A 6,000-nucleotide genomic window follows, 5' to 3' on the forward strand; every position below is an offset into this window, starting at 1 on the left:
GGATAATTAACACAGCTAGCTGACATTCCAAACATTAGGCTAGCTAACATCAACATGCTGGATAAAGACAGATAGCTAGCTGGATCAGACAGCTTTTTAAAAACTGTTGCCAATTAGGCTACAGCTAACGTTATGGTTAGTTTATCTAACATTAGCTAGGTTGGCTACTAATCAGACACGATCATGGTTAAAAACTTCCCAATTTGTATGACAACCACCAATACAATTAGGACTATAAAATGTACAAATTATATTAAAATAAGAGGTGGTCATCATTGAGACTGCAACTATTCAATTGTTCTCAAGATGAGAAAGGGTTCAGAGCTGCCTTACCGTGTTCGATAGATGGTGAAACGGCGCAAAGACAGCAGGTGCGGGAGGCAGACAGGTTTCTGTTGGAGGCGGGTGCAGGGGAGTGGAGGAGGGTTTTTCAAACTTTAGGGTGACGCCAAGAATGGGAAAAACGTCACGAATTCGGAGTATTTTTACCCCGAGTCAAATTGGACTGAAAATGTTACGCTTCCAGTTTCTCAAAAACGACAAAACGGATATATTTAATGTTTTTATTGTGTTTCTTCTATGTCCTATTGTGCAAATAGCACGTTCAAACTCAAAAAAAGTGAAAATGACCATGTTAATCCTTTAACACATACATAACATTTCCCGGGCTTCTCTGTGGGGGTAGGCACCATGTAGCCTAATTAGTGTGTTAGTATCTACTTGTAAAACATGCCTGTTATTCTGCATCTGCATGTAGGGCTAATCTAGAGGGATTTCCAAAATGAGGATACAACGAGACAAAAAAAACAAAAAAATGTCCCCCATTATTTGGACAAACGTGGTGTCATCACTCTTACCTAGGGGCTTTTGTTTGCTTATTCACCTGTCCCAGTGCTTACAGCTTGATGTGAACAACTAGTGTTCTGGTGAACAACTAGTGTTCTGGCTAAAACAATCCATAGTGCATCTTTCTTGCTTGGACTCACCTTTGCAAAAGTCCTGTACTAATTGTAGACTAAATTACTTAATTTTTCAAGTAGCCTAATTTCAAGGTTCATATAAGGACAATGTAATGAAAAAAGTCCCTTTGATACAGTATGTCCAATTAGCTTTGAGATGAATGTGTTTGCTAACAAGAAGAAAGTAATTTCTCAGCAAATCAAATCAAATCTGATACAGTGAGATGTGAAAACCGCAAATAAAGGCTGGTGAAAGTATAGAATAAGTGAAATATTGCAGTAGGCTATATAAAATCAAACATGAAATGAGAATGACCTACACTGGATAACAATGCAGGGTATGCGTTGATGTCACTTTCCCATCGGAATACGCCCCCTCAGTCAGACTGAGGGGCACAACATCCTGCAACATGGCTGTCTTTAGTAGGAGACAATGCGAAACCGGGAGTGAAACCAACAATTATCTGCTTCAATTAAATGCACTTGGACTCGACAGTGATCCTTACCACTTACCAGTGGTCCATGGACATTGACATGTGGCCAGGAATCGGATTTCCTGACTGATTTAGACACCGGGGAGGTACACAAAGCAAAGCCTGAAGACATACAAAAGCCTTGATGCTTGGTCGTACTTCAAGGCTGGACTAGTTGGCGAAATTAAAGACAAGGACACCAATGGATATTCTGGTTGTATGTGGACATTTAAATAGCCTGTTTTTACCTCCGCCCAGGACAAAGTTGTTTTCGGTGGTGTGTGTTAGCTAGTTAGTTAGTCAGCAGGACTACTCAAAAACTACCAGACCAATTTTCATGAAACTTGGTAGAGGGGTGTACTGTAGCATGTAGCAAGGAAGTAGGGGGCCTGTGATGCTACACCTCTATGCCTAAGCCTACAGAAAATTAAATTTCAGGATCGGGGTTACAAACTCATCATTACCAGAGTCTGATTGTTTTTCACTGCCGTTGTTTTCGCGTTTGGAAATACATCGGAGTGAATGCAGCTGACGGCTAACTATGGTTCATTCACCTCCATGTATTTACGCGAAAACAACGGCAGTGAAAAACAATCGGAGTCTGGTAATGATGAGTTTGTAACCCCGATAGTGTATTCAGCCTGTTATTTTGACTATTTCGGTTATTGAAGTGGTGTTTTTACAGCGAACTTTTAACATTGAAGTCAACGGGCACTTCCGCATCCGCACCCCAGACTGACCAATATGGCTGCCAGGTGAATAAGGCGAATTGGGTGTGTAACCCACAGTGACTTCTGCCTACTGTGACGTAACATGCATAGCCTCTATTCGATATTTAACCAAATGGGAAGGGTTGACCTGTTCTAAAGAGTCAGCTTCTAGCCCTTCTGTGGGAACAACCATTTCTGCACAAAGAAATACTTCAACTTTAGCATTTAAGCGCACCACATTGTAGTGCTGAAAGCTGAAAAAGACCCAGTGTTCTGAATTGTGTGAAATATTTCATCTTGGATGTGGATGTGGGGACACTGGCATAGAGTGCATTATAGGATCGAGTTACAACTATTTCTATTTGAAATGGAGGCAATAGCATTGGGGCGTGTCAGCTCAAGTGAAAGGTCAGCACTCCAGAAAACCATTAGGCCCCCTTGACTTCAGAAGTGCTGCCTTCAAGAGGACCTTCGTCTCTCAGTGCTAAGCAGCACACAACAATTTCCAATTGTATCTCAACAACTTGAACTGTGGCACAGGTTCTTGAGAACGTTTCCCTGCCGAACAGGATTACTTCAAACAAAATAGTCTATAATTATTAACTTGTAATTGAGTCCACCGAATACCGCATTAATTTGCTTCAAGAGTGGAAAACACATCTACCCATCATTTGGCATGAAATTATAAAATGGTTAGCACATGAGGAAGAGTAAACAGAGCAGGGTGATATTAATCATAGCAGGCATTTCAATCAACCACTCCCAGCTCTAGAGCCACCGGGCACACAGACAACGATCCCGCCTCTTCATTAGTATCTCCTGATGAATTGTGGGTCTGCTCTCTGCCTTATACTTGCAACCATCTCCCCGCTCGCACATTACAAACAATATTAATGATCATCACTCATTTAAAGAAGAGATAGCGACAATACCGTCTTGGCCGGGATGATATCAAGCAGTGGTTTCAAATAGCGATGTGTGAGCAGGTTGAGATTCAGACTCTGTCAGATTAGAAATTCTTTAATACAGGCAGATTATGTTATTGGTCCCAGATTGTATGGCCCTCCACCTTAAGCATATTGTACAGATTCTACAGAAAATGTAGGATTTATATTCCAGGAAAAACAGCAGACAGGTGAGGCTAAAGAGAGAATTAGCAGTCTGGTGAAAGAGAAAGAGAGAGAAGAAGAGAGAGAGACAGAGTGAACGAAGAGGAATCAATACTGTATTGCCCCACCAAGCAAAGTCCATTTGGCACAACAGCCAGGCCATCCATTTTGACTGAAACAGACCCTAATATCCAAGGCAATCAATCGTTCCTTTAGACAGGCCACAGGAAAGTGGGCCACATCTGAAAATTGGGGCCTCAACCGACAAAGTCTAGACTGATACTCATGTTACATACATTCCTCTCTCATCAAAAAGCAAGACAACCTCAGCCAGACGCAACATCCACTAGGCCTCAGTATAGGCCCTGCCTCTGACCGTGGTCGCTTTCTTTTTATGGCACAGAGAGCCATGGAGGTATTATTGGAGCTTATAGTACAGTGACCTCTTGCTTTCTGATCTTCTGAATTGTGTAACTGTCAAATCCCCATCCCCACCCCCCAGAGGTAGCTTCCAGGAACATTTGGCTTGGCTCATTGTGACATAAAACAGAAAGCAGGGGAGGCTTGCAATTGATTTGCATGGACATCCCTATCCTGTTTGTCACAACTAGCCAATGGAAAAAGATATGTCAGGTAACAGTGTCAATAGCAACCAAACTGACAGTTTCAACCTTAATGGTGTCAAAACACACAGGATATCTGCACACTAGTTTCTACAAGTATATCCGGTGTTTGTTTAGTTAGTAAGGAACTATATGGCAGTAGAACCGTTCCAACAGGGCTTCAGAACAAGCGTCTGACAATAGTGTTGCAGCACTTATTCCAACGAAGGAACAGATGGTAATAAATGAGGAATCACTAATCAGTAAAGTGACTCAGGATTGGCTGATGAGACAGCAGAATGGGATAAATCTGCCAATGAATCAAGACCGTGTCAGCCTGGATAATCACTTAGCCAGCACTATGGCTACGTTGTGTAGGCTAATGAATAATTGTTAGTCAACCAATGTGAATACACATTTGTGGGCAGGTAGCTAGGAAAAACATTTGTTGTCCATTGTATAATAGACTGGAACATGCAACCCAGCAGAGCATTATTTTCAAACCAGAAAATGAGGGGGACTAAAGCGCCTGTCCCTGCAGCTGTGCAGGAAAAGATCTGAATCTAACTGGACTTCGTCTTTATCTAGACCACCTGCAAGAGCAGATGTGTGGGCAACAAGATTATCTACCAAGAATATAAAGCAGCACAAAGTTACCATGGCAAATGGTAGCCATGCACAATAGTGATTGGCTGCAATAAAAAAACGTAATAATATAAATAAACCAAGCAATAATTAGAATTAAAATAGTTAAGCTATAATTTAGAAGTAGGCCTACTTTCTGACAATAGGCTACCTTTAAGTCAGGCCTAGCTGTTTTCTTGCTAACATGACATCGCTAAGTGGGAATCGCTCAAGAGACACAGGGATCCATTCTGTTTAGCAAAAACGTATAGGGCAAACACTGCAACATGGCACATGATCTAGATTACAGTTTTTGAAAAGGCCCTAAATGTAGGATAGATTTTGGAGAAACCAGGAAGTATAAACTCGATATGTGATCGAGTCTGATCAGATCTAATGGGTGGGTCACGCAAGCATTGCCCAAATTTAGATGCCAGTAGTATATAAAACGGCACTCCATTGCCAAATGTAGGCTACGTATCTGAATGGGTTCATGTGACACACATAAGGTAACCTGCGTCAGTCATAGAATGTTTACAAAACGGCTACTGAAAATACTGTTAATCAGGTTTGTGCCACTTGTTTTCTACACAGTTAAGCCAAATGAGCACGACTAGCTTACCATAAAACGCGTCTATATTCGTGTTATGACAAGACCAAAATACAAAACTGACACTCCGACAAATCATCTTGTCGACAAAGCCTTGTAAATTGAGGAGTCTGTTTGAGCATCATCTTGGAGTCGGCAGTAACATTTCACCATGACTGTACACGTACGTTACATGTGACAAATAAAGAACTCTTGAACGCTAGATCATTTAGAACGAGATCAATGCTCAGCCTTTTCACTCATGTGCCAAAACATTCTGAATTATGCAAACCCATTAGCGCGTTCAAAACCTCAATATCTGGCAACAGCTGAGCTAGAATTACGACGGCAATTAATAAATAGCAGTCAACGGGTATGCCACAAAATTATAGAGCTACAGTACATTTTCGCGGTTACTGATGTAGGGACGAGAAAGGCATTGCTACACTACCGCAATCTTTCTCTTTCTCTTCTGGTACCCACCTAATAATGTAGCGGATCCGTTGCAGGAGAGAGTTGACTAGCTGATTAGCTAACTGTTCCAAAGTGTTGAACGCCGTTGCCTGTACATTCCATTCGTATTATTTGCTCAAATCGGGATTCTCTCACACTATAAGCAAGCAAGATTACTTGCTACTGCTTTCTCTTCAATTGTACTGTAGCTATCAATGCAAAAGCGTCACCCCAACTTACTCGACGGTGCCCTGGCTTTGAAAGCTACTTTACTATTGGGTGATTTGTGGACAGACATGTCTGTCTCAGAGCTGGGGATTGGTCAAATATATACGGGGCGTATATACAGGGCAGGGTCATAATGTAGAAGCAATTTAAAGAGACAGTCAAACCAAATAAAGTAAGATTTGATGTAGTATTTTTCCATGAGTTTTATCATAACACCAGGTAGGTCAAGCCTGTCGTCCTTTGTGGGCTACAG

At 41.6% G+C, this 6,000-nt stretch overlaps 1 protein-coding gene across 8 annotated transcripts in view; it reads right to left on the reverse strand.

The window, feature by feature from the left end:
- Positions 1-5,712, reverse strand: part of tpst1 (tyrosylprotein sulfotransferase 1) — a 47,619-nt gene extending 41,907 nt beyond the window's left edge. For all 8 annotated transcript variants that reach the window (XM_084439324.1, XM_084439325.1, XM_084439323.1 and 5 more), the window contains exon 1: positions 5,550-5,712. The gene's annotated coding sequence lies outside the window, so the exon portion shown is untranslated. The remainder of the gene's footprint in view (positions 1-5,549) is intronic.
- Positions 5,713-6,000: the final 288 nt, after the last annotated feature.

This window comes from Borostomias antarcticus (assembly GCF_949987555.1).
Source record: "Borostomias antarcticus genome assembly, chromosome: 1".
NCBI classification, from domain to species: domain Eukaryota; kingdom Metazoa; phylum Chordata; class Actinopteri; order Stomiiformes; family Stomiidae; genus Borostomias; species Borostomias antarcticus.